The sequence below is a fragment of the Delphinus delphis genome, chromosome 10 (genome assembly GCF_949987515.2).
Source record: "Delphinus delphis chromosome 10, mDelDel1.2, whole genome shotgun sequence".
NCBI classification, from domain to species: domain Eukaryota; kingdom Metazoa; phylum Chordata; class Mammalia; order Artiodactyla; family Delphinidae; genus Delphinus; species Delphinus delphis.
In genome coordinates, this window is record NC_082692.2 from 75,780,340 (window position 1) to 75,796,885 (window position 16,546).

Consider the following 16,546-nt stretch of genomic DNA (forward strand, 5'->3'; position numbering starts at 1 on the left):
AAAGCTCTCCCAGAGATCTCCATCTCACGCTAAGACCCAGCTCCACTCAATAACCAGAAAGCTACAGTGCTGGACAACCTATGCCAAACAACAAGCAAGACAGGAACACAACCCCACCCATTAGCAGAAAGGCTGCCTAAAATCATAATAAGTTCACAGACACCCCAAAACACACCACCAGACATGGTCCTGCCCACCAGAAACACAAGATCCAGCCTTATCCACCAGAACACAGGCACCAGTCCCCTCTACCAGGGAGCCTACACAACCCACTGAACCAACCTTACCCACTGGGGGCAGACAGAAAAAACAACGGGAAATACAAACCTACAGCCTGTGAAAAGGAGACCCCAAACACAGTAAGTTAAGCAAAATGAGAAGACAGAGAAACATACAGCAGATGAAGAAGTAAGGTAAAAACACACCAGACCAAACAAACAAAGAGGAAACAGGCAGTCTATCTGAAAAACAATTCAGAGTAATGATAGTAAACATGATCCAAAATCTTGGAAATAGAATAGATAAAATACAATACACAGTTAACAAGGACCCAGAAGAACTAAAGAGCAAAAAAAAAATGATGAACACCACAATAAATGAAATTAAAAATTCTCTAGAAGGGATCAAGAGCAGAATAACTGAGGCAGAAGAATGGATAAGTGACCTGGAAGATAAAATAATGGAAATAACTACCACAGAGCAGAATAAAGAAAATAGAATTAAAAGAATTGAGGACAGTCTCAGCGACATCTGGGAAAACATTAAACGCACCAACATTCGAATTACAGGGGTCCCAGAAGAAAAAGAGAAAAAGAAGGGGACTGAGAAAATATTTGAAGAGATTATAGTTGAAAACTTCCCTAATATGGAAAAGGAAATAGTCAGTCAAGTCCAGGAAGCACAGAGAGTCCCATACTGGATAAATCCAAGGAGAAACATGCCAAGACACATATTAATCAAACTATCAAAATTTAAATATAAAGAAAAAATATTAAAAGCAGCAAGGGAAAAACAACAAATAACATACAAGGGAATCCCCATAAAGTTAACAGCTGATCATTCAGCAGAAACTCTGCAAGCGAGAAGGGAGTGGCAGGACATATTTAAAGTGATGAAAGGAAAAAACCTACAACAAAGATTACTCTATCCAGCAAGGATCTCATTCAGATTTGACAGAGAAATTAAAACCTTTACAAACAGGCAAAAGCTAAGAGAATTCAGCACCACCAAACCAGCTTTACAACAAATGCTAAAGAAATTTCTCTAGGCAGGAAACACAAGAGAAGGAAAAGACGTACAATAACAAACCCAAAACAATTAAGAAATTGGGAATACGAACATATATCTCGATAATTACCTTAAATGTAAATGGATTAAATGCTCCAACCAAAAAACATAGACTGGCTGAATGGATATAACAACAAGACCCATATATATGCTATCTACAAGAGACCCACTTCAGACCTAGGGACACAAACAGACTGAAAGTGAGGGGATGGAAAAAGATATTCCATGCAAATGGAAATCAAAAGAAAGCTAGAATAGCAATTCTCATATCAGGCAAAATAGACTTTAAAACAAAGTATTACAAGAGACAAAGAATGACACTATATAATGATCAAGGGATCAGTCCAAGAAGAAGATATAATAATGGTAAATATTTATGCACCCAACATAGGAGCACCTCAATACATAAGGCAAATACTAACAGCCATAAAAGTGGAAATCGATAGTAACACAATCATAGTAGGGGGCTTTAACACCCCACTTTCACCAAAGAACAGATCATCCAAAATGAAAATAAATAAGGAAACACAAGCTTTAAATGATACATTGAACAAGATGGACTTAAATGATATTTATAGGACATTCCATCCAAAAACAACAGAATACACATTCTTCTCAAGTGCACATGGAAAATTCTCCAGGATAGATCATATCTTGGGTCACAAAACAAGCCTTGGTAAATTTAAGAAAACTGAAATCATACCAAGTATCTTTTCTGACAACATGCTATGAGACTAGATATCAATTACAGGAAAAAATCTGTAAAAAATACAAACACATGGAGGCTAAACAATACACTACTTAATAACCAAGAGATCACTGAAGAAATCAAAGAGGAAATCAAAAAATACCTAGAAACAAATGACAATGAAAACATGATGACCCAAAACCTATGGGATGCAGCAAAACCAGTTCTAAGAGGGAAGTTTATAGCAACACAATCCTACCTTAAGAAACAAGAAACACCTCAAATAAACAACCTAACCTTACACCTAAAGCAACTGGAGAGAGAAGAACAAAAAAAACCCAAAGTTAGCAGAAGGAAAGAAATCATAAAGATCAGATGAGAAATAAATGAAAAAGAAATGAAGGATATGATAACAAAGATCAATAAAACTAAAAGCTGGTTCTTTGAGAAGATAAACAAAATTGATAAACCATTAGCTAAACTCATCAAGAAAAAAAGGGAGAAGACTCAAATCAATAGAATTAGAAATGAAAAAGGGGAAGTAACAACCGACACTGCAGAAATACAAAAAATCATGAGAGATTACTACAAGCGACTACAGGGCAATAAAATAGACAACCTGGAAGAAATGGACAAATTCTTAGAAATGCACAACCTTCAGAGACTGAACGAGCAAGAAACAGAAAATATGAACAGACCCATCACAAGCACTGAAATTGAAACTGTGATTAAAAATCTTCCAACAAACAAAAGCCCAGGACCAGATGGCTTCACAGGCAAATTCTATCAAACATTTAGAGAAGAGCTAACACCTATCCTTCTCAGACTCTTCCAAAATATAGCAGAGGGAGGAACACTCCCAAACTCCTTCTACAAGCCACAATCACCCTGATACCAAAACCAAAGAAGTGACAAAAAAAGAACTCTATAGACCAATATCACGGATGAACATAGATGAAAAAATCCTCAACAAAATACTAGCAAACAGAATCCAACAGCACATTAAAAGGATCATTCACCATGATCAAGTGGGGTTTATCCCAGGAATGCAAGGATTCTTCAAAATACACAAATCAATCAATGTGATACACCATATTAACAAGTTGAAGGATAAAAACCATATGATCACCTCAATAGGTGCAGAAAGGGCTTTTGACAAAATTCAACACCAATTTACGACAAAAACCCTACAGAAAGTAGGTATAGAGAGAACTTACCTCAACATAATAAAGGCCATATATGACAAACCCACAGTCAACTTCGTTCTCAATGGTGAAAAACTGAAAGCATTTCCACTAAGATCAGGAAAAAGACAGGTTATCCACTTTCACCACTATTAGTCAACATAGTTTTAGAAGTTTTAACCATGGCAATCAGAGAAAAAAAAAGAAATAAAAGGAATCCAAATCAGAAAAGAAGAAGTAAAGCTGTCACTGTTTGCAGATGACATGATAGTAAACACAGAGGATCCTAAAGATGCTACCAGAAAACTACTAGAGCTAATCAATGAATTTGATAGAGTAGCAGGATACAAAATCAATGCACAGAAATCTCTTGCATTCCTATACACTAATGATGAAAAATCTGAAAAAGAAATTAAGAAAACACTCCCATTCACCACTGCAACAAAAAGAATAAAATACCTAGGAATAAACCTACCTAAGGAGACAAAAGCCCTGTATACAGAAAACTATGACACTGACGAAAGAAATTAAAGATGATACAAACAGATGGAGAGATATACCATGCTCTTGGATTGAAGAATCAACATAGTGAAAATGACTATAGTATCCAAAGCAATCTACAGATTCTATGCAATCTCTACCAAACTACCAATGGCATTTTTCACAGAACTAGAACAAAAAATTTCATTATTTGTATGGAAACACAAACGACCCCGAATAGCCAAAGCAATATTGAGAAAGAAAAATGGAGCTGGAGGAATCAGGCTCCTGGACTTCAGACTATACTACAAAGCTACAGTAATCCAGACAGTATGGCACAAAAACAGAAATATAGATCAATGGAACAGGATAGAAAGCCCAGAGATAAAACCACACACTTATGGTCACCTTATCTTTGATAAAGGAGGCAAGAATATACAGTGGAGAAAAGACAGCCTCTTCAATAAGTGGTGCTGAGAAAACTGGACAGCTACATGTAAAAGAATGAAATTAGAACACTCCCTAACACCATACACAAAAATAAACTCGAAATGGATTAAAGACCTAAATGCAAGATCAGACACTATCAATCTCTTAGAGGAAACATAGGCAGAACATTCTATGACATAAATCACAGCAAGATCCTTTTTGACTCATCTGCTAGAGAAACGGAAATAAAAACAAAAATAAACAAATGGGACCTAATGAAACTTAAAAGCTTTTGCACAGCAAAGGAAAACATAAAAAAGAAGAAAAGACAACCCTCAGAATGGGAGAAAATATTTGCAAACGAAGCAACTGACAAATGATTAATCTCCAAAATATACAAGCAGCTCATGCAGCTCAATATCAAAAAAACAAACAACCCAATCCAAAAATGGGCAGATTCTTCTTCTATTTAGAAGATCTAAATAGACATTTCTCCAAAGAAGACATACAGATTGCCAACAAACACATGAAAGGTGACTCAACATCACTAATCATTAGAGAAATGCAAATCAAAACTACAATGAGGTATTACCTCACACCAGTCAGAATGGCCATCATCAAAATATCTACAAATAATAAATGCTAGAGAGGGTGTGGAGAAAAGGGAACCCTCTTGCACTGTTGGTAGGAATGTAAATTGATACAGCCACTATGGAGAACAGTATGGAGGTTCCTTAAAAAACTAAAAATAGAACTATCATACGACCCAGCAATCCCACTACTGGGCACATACCCTGAGAAAACCATAATTCAAAAAGAGTCATGTACCACAATGTTCACTGCAGCACTACTCACAATAGCCAGGACATGGAAGCAACCTAAGTGTCCACTGATAGATGAATGCATAAAGAAGATGTGACACATATATACAATGGAATATTACTCAGCCATAAAAGGAAATGAAATTGAGTTATTTGTAGTGAGGCGGATGGACCTATAGTCTGTCATACAGAGTGAAGTTAAGTCAGAAAGAGAAAAACAAATACTGTATGCTAACACATATATATGGAATCTGAAAAAAAAAACAAAAAGGTTCTGAGGAACCTAGGGGCAGGACAGGAATAAAGACACAGACGTACAGAATGGACTTGAGGACACGCAGAGGGGAAGGGTAAGCTGGGACGAAGTGAGAGAGTGGCATGGACATATATACACTACCAAATATAAAATAGATAGCTAGTGGGAAGCAGCCACACAGCACATGGAGATCAGCTCAGTGCTCTGTGACCACCTAGAGGGATGGGATAGGGAGGGTGGGAGGGAGATGCCAAGAGGGAGGAGATATAGGGATATATCTATATGTATAGCTGATTCAGTTTGTTATAGAGCAGCAACTAACACACCATTGTAAAGCAATTATACTCCAATAAAGATGTTTTTTAAAAATTTGCATTAAAAAAGACAGCACCATCACTGGGGGTAATTGAGGGGAATTTTATGAAGGGTGTGGGCAAGGTTAAGGGAAACCAAGAAGAGACAACAGTATCCTGGAGTTAGCAGAAATAAACTGCTAATTTAAAGGGGCAAAAGGAAGGAGCAGTTACCAAATAGTAGAAAAAAGCTGCAGCTGCAGAAGATAGGCCCCCAACAAGAACCCTGGTGGCCTTCCTTAGAGGAATACAGCCACTGTCAACCCACAGTGCTGCAAGGAAGGTAGGGGATAATATTCCAACCTTGCATTCTCCGATTTTCGCCCCATGCCTTCCTTTGGCTACTCCAGTGGAAGGCCAGAGAGCAAGGGAGCCCAGGGTATGCTGACAATAAGTCAGCCTCCTGGGACACACAGCATTTCAGAGGAATGAGAGCTGGAGGCACAAACAGAGAATTCCAGCACAAGTACTATGCAGAGTTTTGTTTCTATTTTTGTTTTTTTATTTACCTCCCTTTCCTATTCAGCCTCATAAAATAAGCCTTCGATTTTTCAATCTGTTTAATAAATATAAATAGCATGATATTAACAATAATAACAATACATTGATATTACACAGCACTTTAATCTCCTAAGCACTTCCACATACATTATCTTTACGTCATCCTCAGAACAGCCCTACGCAGTAGATAGGGCAAGGGTTATCCTATTTTACAGGTGAGGAAAACTGAGACCTTAAGAAAAGTTGGGTTTCTTGCCCAGAGTCATAAAGCTAGCAAGCATCAGAGCACAAACTAGAAGGTATGTTTCCTAATGCTTCAGCTAAGGTTCTTTCAACCATACAATGCTGTCGTGCTATTTATTCACAGTAGGAGTGAAAAATTGATGTCCCTGTGAAAAAATCATTAACCAGCTTTGTTCTAGGCACTGCACAGAACAGAGAAGCAGTCAACAAACAAGACACAAGGGGAAATAGGGCAAATTTGCCCATTCCATTCTCGGGAAACCACAAGCAGTGCCACAGACCTAAGTAACTGAGTTTTCAATCACATTTTACACACCATTGAAAAGAAGGTGTTCAGTAGGGCAAGAAAAGTGTTCAAAAGAGCAATAAAAATTCAGGCAAAAGTATACAAATATTTAAATAGTTTTGTTTTGGGATGCTGGGATAAGTAGAAGGAAATCACAGTCCCTTCACAATACCCATGCCACAAAGAGACCAGGGCTCCAGAAATTGGAAGGATGACGTCTGCTTCTCTTCTTAATTCCAACTCTACCCCCACATATACACATATCCTTTGAGAGCTTCGAGAAGCAGCCAAAAGTGACTTCTTTTTACCAAACACAAGAGTAGTGGAGAGTCCAACAAAATAGCCCACTTTTGAAATAATAATTCAGAACTCTTCGCCTTATGTAATCTGCTGCAAAACACTCAGCTACTTATATATGATGGAAGAAAGTAGTGAATGGTATTTTTACTGTAAACCTCCAAACACACCCCACTTATTCCAAATTTAGCTCCCTAACATGTAAACTACTCTGTTAGGGTTCTGTGATTGCAAGCAACAGAAACCAACTGACTAATTTAAGAAGGATTATGGGAAGGAAATTGGAGGCTCAGCAAATCCATGGAAGACTGGAAAATAAGCGTTGAACACCATCAGTGACCAAGACAGATGTGGAAGCTGGGAAATGGGAACTGCTACAGTGGTCTCATGGCAGGTACTGTCAGGGCAGAATGCTGACTGGGAGAAAGGAGAATCCTTTAGCTCAAGATTCAAATTCCAAACAAGAAGCACCCGTTAACCAAGCTTGTGGTCATGCACCTATCCTTATGCTGACTGTAGGGCCCTGAGTAGGGTCCCTGGGTACAGTTCCACTACTGTAATTACTTCAAAAAAAAATAAAGTGCAGTTAAAAAGGGAAAACATACATGACAGGAAAAAAGGGGAGGGGGAAGAAGTTCCTCTAAACTTAATAAGGTTTTCTTCAAAAATTCCTCAACCTAACTAGTAGCAATAGATCACTCACTTCCTAAGACTATATTAATTAGTAGTTGCCCACACACAGCCAAAGATAGTGTTTACCCTGACACCAACAAAACTTCAACCTGACAACAACAAAACTTCAACCTGACAACTTTTTACTTACAGAGGCCTCACTTCTCATACTATCTGAAAGTTATCTTTTCATTTGATTCTTAAAAGCCAAAGCAGAATTTGCCCTTCTTTAGTAACATATGCTCATTTTTGAAACATTATCCCTACACTTCCAAAAAGAACAGACTCCTCAAAATATCTAATGAATAAATCCATAAGGATGCTAACGCTGATGCTGATAATGATGACAGTAATATTAACAAGAGCAGCAACAGCTAATATCTACTGAGTAGTTATCATGGACCAGGACCTGTTCTAAGCCCTCAACACATAATAATTCATTTAAGCTCCACAACCTTAGGAGCAAAACAGTTTTATTTCCATTTCACAAAGTAGGAAACTGAAATACAGAGGGGGTGAATAACTTGTCCATGGTCCAATAGCTCATAAAAGTCAAACCACAACTAAATCCATGTCTGACTCCAGATTACCAGAATAACAAAGGGTTTTCATTGAGAGTAGAGGAAATAGACGGTACCAGTGTGAAAATACTTTCCAAGAAGAATGAGAGCACCATAACTGTACCTAAAGATCTCAAGGTTCTGAAGACTGCTACATCATCACTAACTCCAACAGTTTATGAGAATTTATTTCTAAAAGCTATCAAGTACTGCTTTATTCCAAGATGTGGCTCAATGGTCCAGAGATGTGTAAGTTATATGGCTGAATATAAGAATTATCTACTTCTTAAGATATTTTTTTCGTCACTAGTGCCCATTACAGAAAAATTCCAAGCCAACCAGCTTTCATGCACCAGAGTTTAATCATCCCAAAGCAAATCCTCAAAACAATATTTTTATAGCTCATGTTCTGATTATTCAAAAGGGGCTTTCTCCAATTTCCCTGTAAAATTCCTTTTCACCCTCAAAATAAACATTAAAAATTCAGCTCCAGAAGTAGATTTGTCATAAAGTTAGGAATAACTTAAAATATAAAGTAAATCAAAATGGCTCTTCCAACTTTAACTAAAGTGGTCACGGTCATGATTCCTGGAATAAAAATGACAGAAAAAAAACCCCTAAAATTGTCAAAAACATAATTGATGATGAAAAGAAATGTAAAATTATGGCATATTTCACCCTGGCCACCAAAGACTTTTGATGAAACTGCAGCCCTATAATTCCCCAGAATGAAATCTTTAAATTAAAATACTTCATGCAGAACAGAAATTAAACAATGGCTCAAAGAACAATGCTGTACAGACGTATGCTTATAAATATACCTAGGAAAGAGGAAACAATTACATTTTTCCATGTAAAAAGCAGCTCGATTGTAATGTTTCACAGGAGGCTGAGTAGGTACTTTCCCCATTGCTTCAAACTTGGAAGTTCATTTCCTTAACTCACTTAGCGTCCAAATCGACTGGGTGGAATGCAATTAGCTACACCAAACTGATTAACTTTCTCCTTTCTACAAAACTAGCTCTTCCACACAATGGCACAACTGACTTTAATGATAAATTTCATCCAACGCAATTGAAATGCCACTTTGAATTTTATCTTAAATGCTTTATTTGGCCAGCTGGTTTTATTTAACTATTGACCAGAAGTGGTACGAGTGCATTCTTTTTCCATCTAGCATTAATCTTAGTAAATTTAGCTCCATTGGAATGTCTTAACTGCTGAGAAGAAAGCAAAAGTCAGCAAGCATACAACTGCATTTGGCTACCCTCAGCACATCATTTTATTTCCTCCTGCTCTCTGCTAACTATTGCTCAGCACTTTTGCCTAGGAGGGAGGACAAGTAGGTGGTTAAGGAAGTTGTCCTGTCAGCTATATCTTTAATCCGAGTGTTTAAATCTCTGAATAAAAGAAAAATCAATGTTGTAAAGGCAATGTTTGTCAAGGCCATGTAATAAATACACTTACCTTTACAGACTGTTCTCAATGGATTTCCCTTCTTTGCTGCGCTTCAAAGCTACAAAGAGATAAAAACGAAAGCACTGAGTTATCTGCGAGCAAAACAGCAAACGTTTTCTCTCCACGTCTCTAAGTAGAATTTCCATATGCCATGGTATGTGATGCTAGCCAAATAAACCACTGATAAAACTTTATGCCTCATACCTCCTGTACAAGAGGTCAATGAAAGACAAAGTCATAAACTGAAAACGGCACACACATCTACCCAGAATTGACTCACACAAACCTGGCCAGATCTATAGTCAAATCTTTTGGGGTGTGAACTCCTCAACAGAATGGAGGAGTGCAGAGATGAAACAGCTTATAAAGTGCAGAGATGAAAATCAAATTAAACATTATGCAGCACACTAGATCTGACCGAGCATTTTATTTTCTTACATCTTTTAGCGCCATCTTTCTTGCACACTCGATTTCCATTTCCCCGGGAGTTTTACTTGGGGGAGCCTATTCCATTTATATGGCGTGCAGGGCCCTCCCAATCCAGACCTCACCACTTGCCCCTATGAGTAAATGTGTGCAAGCTTACACATACAATCCTCCTTCCTCTAGGTAGAGTGTAGCCTTCTCTCGGTAGTGAGAAACTCATAAAACAGAGGAAGCCAAACTTGGCATTTCAAATCAAATCTAGGCATGTTAAGCTCCCTGCAACCAAAACGTACAATGTGCTGACCACACACAAGTCAATATGTCAGGAGATGTGGTAAACTATAGTTGCCAAGCAACAGCAATAACTTAAGGTTTCAAGGGGCTGATTCTATAGTAGTCCAACATTACTCATATGTTGACTCCATGGTCAAAAATAAATGGAATATGCCTATTTCTTTCATACATGGCTAGGTCCTAACATCTCTTAAGGTATAGTAGTTGGGAATGGTCAACTACTTCATGGTTTTCCCATGTTTCTTTTTTTTTTTTTTTTTTCCCCTTTAATGTCCTAAGTAACTGCTTTCGCCCCTACTGGGCTATTTCCCTTCACATCCTCCTACCACTATAGAACCCATTACCGCTGATGCATGACCACCAAAGAACAAGGCCAGACTTGTGGGCTATGATGTAAATCTTGGAATATTAATGCAGGAGATAAGGCCCCTCCATGGGACACCATCAAAATTTCTCCTTCCCCCTGTGTTATGTGGATTGCAATAGAGTTGGGGGAAACATAATTTGGGGAAGACTAGATAAAATAGTATAATACTACATTTTATAAAGTCTGAGAGATTTATGGTCTGACAACAAAGAGATTGAGCTGTATCCGTTTCTATCTCAAACAGAAAGAAATGCTAAACAAAATATAGCTCAAAAGAAAGGGAGGGGACCAATATGAAAAAATAATGAATGCAAATTTTCTAGAATGAAAGACATGAATCCTCTTGAAAAAGAATACCAAGACCTCAACAAGGTAAATAAAAGCAAATCTCCAGGTAGATACAACAGAAGGAAACCGCAGAACACCAGAGATAGAAAGAAAGCCTTAAATCCAACCAGAGAGAAAAAATAGACTCCTTGCAAAACAACTTGTCATAAGCAAAAATAAAATCAAGACAGCAGTGGAATGACATGTCCTAAGTTCCAAGTGAAAAAAAATCAAGGAAAATTCTATAGCCATGCTAAACTAATTATCATTCAAGAATGAGAGAAATAAGGACATTTTTCAGAAAAAAAAAATATTATTTCCTGCTCACAGTAGTTTACTTTTGCTGAAAGGAATACTAAAAGATATACTTGAATAATAAGAAATTGATCCCAGAAGGAAAGAGGAACAAAAAGCAATGGTGAACAAATAAATTAGCAAGTATGACAGTAAATCTAGTAAATTCAAATGGACATATATACACTACCAAATGTAAGGTAGATAGCTAGTGGGAAGCAGCCACATAGCACAGGGAGATCAGCTCGGTGCTTTGTGACCGCTTGGAGGGGTGCGATAGGGAGGGTGGGAAGGAAGGAGACACAAGAGGGAGGAGATATGGGAACATATGTATATGTATAACTGATTCACTTTGTTATAAAGCAGAAACCAACACACCATTGTAAAGCAATTATACTCCAATAAAAAAAAAATGTGTTTCTAACATTTCCTGAAACACAGTATATTATTACATAAAGTTTAAAAATTAAAGCAAATTTGAGAAAAAATAATAATAATAAATAAATAAATAAATAATGGGTATTGGATAAAAATTACTAAACCCTGCTTTTCAAAAACCTACAATAGCAATAATGACCAATTTTTAGGGTTTGCAAATAAGATGAAATGAGTGGTTGGCCACAATCATATGGAATAAAGGAGGGGAAATGTTTAGGAGGAAAAGATACTGATTAAGTTGTAGCATTACAGCTACTGATAAACTTGTTAAAGATAACTAGCGTTTCTTTCTCTATGTACATAACCAAAGATATCTTTTCATATATGCTCAAAGGGACATGTACAAGAATGTTTCTAGCATCAATGCTAGAATGGCAAGAAATACTGAAAACAGAAACAGGTATTAACAGTACAATGAATAAACACATTTTTATAGATTCTTACAATGGAATATTACACTGAGTTGAGAAATCAATGAATCAGTTACACACATCAACACGTATGCCTTTCAAAAATATGATGTAAAACAAAAGAAGCAAGTCACAAAAGACTGTATATATTATTCCGCATATAACATATTCAAAAAGGCAAAAATAAATACTATCTTGTTTTGAAATATTACATGTAAGTGGCAAAAACTATGAAGAAAAGCAAGGGAATGAATGATTTATACAGAATTCAGGCTATATTTACCTTGAGAGTGAGGAAGGAGATTGTAATGGGGAAATGGTCTAAGAGGATTCTGGAATATGGTAATGCTCTATTTCTTGGCTTGGGGACAGGTATCTGGATGTTCAGTTTATTATTTTCTTTAAACTGTAGATATACATTTTCAAAAATTATTTTGTATGTATATTCTATTTCACGATTTTAAAACACATAAGAGTAATCACCATAAGAATTGAAGTATCCAAACCAGTGAAGGGAACAATCTAGAGAATAGAAAACTCAACCAATTCTCTTTCTATAGAAGACTGGAATGGGATGGAGAAAGAAACAAAGGAAAACACAGTGAACAGAAAACACAAAATATTTAAAAGAAGTTCAAATATGTCAGTAATCAGAGTAAGTGGATTAAATGCATCTGTTAAAATAAAATTTTTTCAAAATGAATTTTTTTAAACCTTGCTATGTGATGTTTATAAGAAACACATATAAGACAGAAAGAGATTTTGAAAGGACAAGTACAGAAAACTATATACCAAGCAAATATGAACCAAAAGAAAGCTGGTGGAAGTAAGTTAATATTAGGCAAAATACAAGTTAGTAATAATAAAATAGGCATTTGCATTGACTACATATTGCTACAAAGCCAACTACCTAACAATTAATGACTTCATAATAATAATTTATTATCTCTTATGGTTTCTATGGAAGAAGAATCTTGACAGGGTGCAGTGAGCCGACTTTTTTGTATGCTACAGTGCCTGAGGCCTCAGCTGGGAGACTTGAAAGCTGGGGCCTGGAATCATCTGAAGGTTCATCCCCTCAAATGCCTGCCAGTTGCTGAGGGTTAGCTGAGACTTTAGCTAGGGCTATCAGCTGTAACACATCCTTGTGGCCTCTACATGGGGTGTGCCTCTCATCACAACATGGTGGCTGGGGTGAAGCTGTTACCTTCAGGGCAGTGTCCGTATACTCCAGCTGCTGAGGCCTCCATGGTCTGGGACCCATGAAGACTGCAACCACTGCCATTAGGTCACAGAGGTGGGGACGTGGGAGAGGTCCGCTGCTACTTCAAGGCCTGGGCCCCGCCAGTGGGCGGCCGAGGCGAGGGCTCTGGAGCTCTGCAGACACAGCCTGTCCCTGGCCCCCCAGGTCACCTGCCGGTCCCGAGGCCGGGTTCCAGAGGGGCCTGGGGAGAAGGCCTCGAGCCTCCTCTCAGCACACTCTCTGCCCGGCGGGCAATGGCGCGCTAAGGCTCTCGCGCTAATGGCTCGCGCTAATGGCTCTCGCGCTAATGGCTCTCGCGCTAATGGCTCTCGCGCTAAGGCTCTCGCGCTAATGGCTCTCGCGCTAATGGCTCTCGCGCTAATGGCTTTGCGCCAGCTCTGTCCCTTTCACAATGTAAACGTCATTGAGGAACTGAACGAGGAACTGTTCTGTGGACTGAGACAGAATTCAGTTTGGAGTCGATTGGAAAATGGAAATCATTAAAATGAAGTGGAAATCATTAAAATGAAGAGAGTGAGTAAGGACAATATTAGACACGTTTGGGTGTGAAGGAGAGGAAAGAGTAGCAACTGGAGGAGAAAGGGCTGAAAGAGGCTTTCTTTGTACAGTTCGTAAACAGAAAAAACCTGAGCACGTGTCAAGGTGATGAGCAGATGAGCAGTGGAAACTAAGAGGCTGAAAGCAGAAGAGTGAGAAAGGGTAGCCAGTACTGAAGGTTCGCTCCCAGAAAGGTAAAGGGACAGGTGGTGGGACTGATCTTAAAACAGAGCTTTGTTGTCTCCTTAATCGTAGAATGCCTTGTGACAGGCATGCATGCTATTGTCTTAAATTATTACCTTCTCCTGTGTTTATATTTTATGACCTTAATGAACGTCTAAGCTCTTTAAAACCTATGGCTTATATTGCTTAAACCAAACTCACCCTGCCCGGGCATTGTGAGCCCCAGACTCTATGCTAGCACTAAATAGTCATTCAGTCAATACTTGTTGAATAAACAAGCACAGCTGACCCTTGAACAGGATGTTTGAACTACACTGGTCCACTTATACATGGATTTTTTTTCAATAACTACGTACTACAGTACTACACTCTTCGTGGTTATTGAATCTGCAGAATCTCGGATATGGACACACATATGGAAGGCTGATGATAAGTTATACACAAATATTCAACTGCTCGGCGCCCCTAACCCCCTCCGTATTCAAGAGTCAGCTGCACAAGTGGATTCCACAGTCTTTGTGTATACCTCTGGCACCCAAACATTTGTCCATTTATGTATGCTAGATATCTGAAGTAGGAGCAGGTCAGAATCAGAAAACTCTCACTCTAGTGCCCAAAGTACTTAATCTCTGGACAAAAGTCAAGAATAGCCACTCAAACTAGTCCTCTCTTTCCCATGTTTACCTTGACCCCCAAATCCAAAGACATAAACTTCTACTGTCCATGAAAACATTTTCACCTGCAGCTACAATGCATTATACCTTTCCCAGTTCCCCTCATGCCTAACTCATCCCCATTTTGTTGTAGAGCAGGTGGACTCTCTAACCTTCATATGACCTTCTGCAAGACACAGATTATGTTTAAATGAATCCAAAGAGGTTTAGGCTTTAGCTGCTCCCAAAAGACATAATCATGGAGGCAGAGCAGTACAGGCCAATAACACACTGATTTATCTGAGTGGTTTTCCAGAGCATAGCTGCCCAGAAAACCTTTTTCAACACCAAGCCCCTCACTCCATTATCCAGCCTCCAGGTAAATACTGGCCTGAATTTAAACAAACATCTTTCTCAAATATAAAAACCTCCTTTGACTGTGATTTATCTTCCCCCAATTAAAACCTATCTTTGGGAACCATCCAACTGCACCTTCCTTAAGGCAACATTGCCTGGAACTGAGAGATTTGCATCCACTGCTGCATTCTGCAGCCCTCACCTGACTTGACTGCCACATTAAGCGATTGGTTATTGACCTTTAAGTCTTTAACAATTATGTATATACCTAGGAAAGAAGTCTGTTCACTCAGGAATTAAGACACAAGAAAGAAGACAGTGAATAAATTCAGCCCTCATTTCTGTTCTTGTGCTATGCTCAGTGAGCTGTTGCTGCAGATGAATTACTGCAACATTCTTTCAAATGATAGCCAATTTTCAACTAAGAAAAGATTCTTAAACCTTTTTCTACATATCGGTGAAAACCAGGCAGCTGGAAAACATAGCCTTGGTTAAACTACCTGATGATAAATGAATATTTTAAACACATGAAATTATTTGAGAATCTGCAGACTGATTTAAACCCTCACAACAAACAACAGAAAAGATCCCCCAAACCTGAGACTTCTCAGATGTATTCCCAGAAATTTTATTTCAGTTTATATGCATGTATTTCTTAAAGAGTAATTTTCAGAATTTATGAAACTGATGTATTTAGAGTTGAGGGAGGAGATCGGAATATTCCTTAGTTTTGTTATTCACATGGATAACTGATCAATATTGTCAAAATGTAAATGAAAGTCTTTCCAATAGACCCTAAGTTCAACAAAGATACAGACCACATCTTTTTTTTTTTTTTTTTTTGGCCAGCACCTCATTTTTATTTCAAACAAAAGCATCGAACGTCTTTAAAAGAACCTCTTATAGGTGTGGTGATTCAGACTACACCTTTCTTGCTCCTTGTTGAATCTACGTCCTCTAAGACAGTGTCAACATACACCCAAGGAAATTTGCTTAAAGGAATATTATGTTTGTGTTATTGTTGAAAACATTGAAAATTCTTTACTTGAGATTAGCTTTTTATTTTTGTTCTTTCTTTCTCATTTTCTTAATTTGTACTCTAGGCTTTTTTAAGATAAAAAGATATCTCTCTACAGAAGTCTACACTTCTGTGGCCTGAGACACACACACACACACACACACACACACACACACACAATATAACACTACTCATCCTCACCACACCTGTTCAATGCTGTAATATTTGCCAGGCATTGGAAAAATAAATTTGCCAAGTAGCATGAGCCCTGGAAAATCATTAGGTGACACCTGAGGAGCAGAATACCAGTCAACCAATAATTAGCATCTTAACATGCAGAGAGTTAGAGACAAATCAAATTCCATGAAATCTCGGGGAGCATGACCCTGGCCAGGTTGGCACCCTGGCTGTGGGGGAAGTCAGTGGCTTTGTCTGACCGTAAGACAGGGCTGGAAGCACTGTG

General features: G+C 38.1%; 1 protein-coding gene across 19 annotated transcripts in view; it reads right to left on the reverse strand.

The window, feature by feature from the left end:
* Positions 1–16,546, reverse strand: part of FHIT (fragile histidine triad diadenosine triphosphatase) — a 1,444,513-nt gene that overhangs the window by 1,398,033 nt on the left and 29,934 nt on the right. For all 19 annotated transcript variants that reach the window (XM_060022809.1, XM_060022803.1, XM_060022817.1 and 16 more), the window contains exon 2: positions 9,525–9,573. The gene's annotated coding sequence lies outside the window, so the exon portion shown is untranslated. The remainder of the gene's footprint in view (positions 1–9,524; positions 9,574–16,546) is intronic.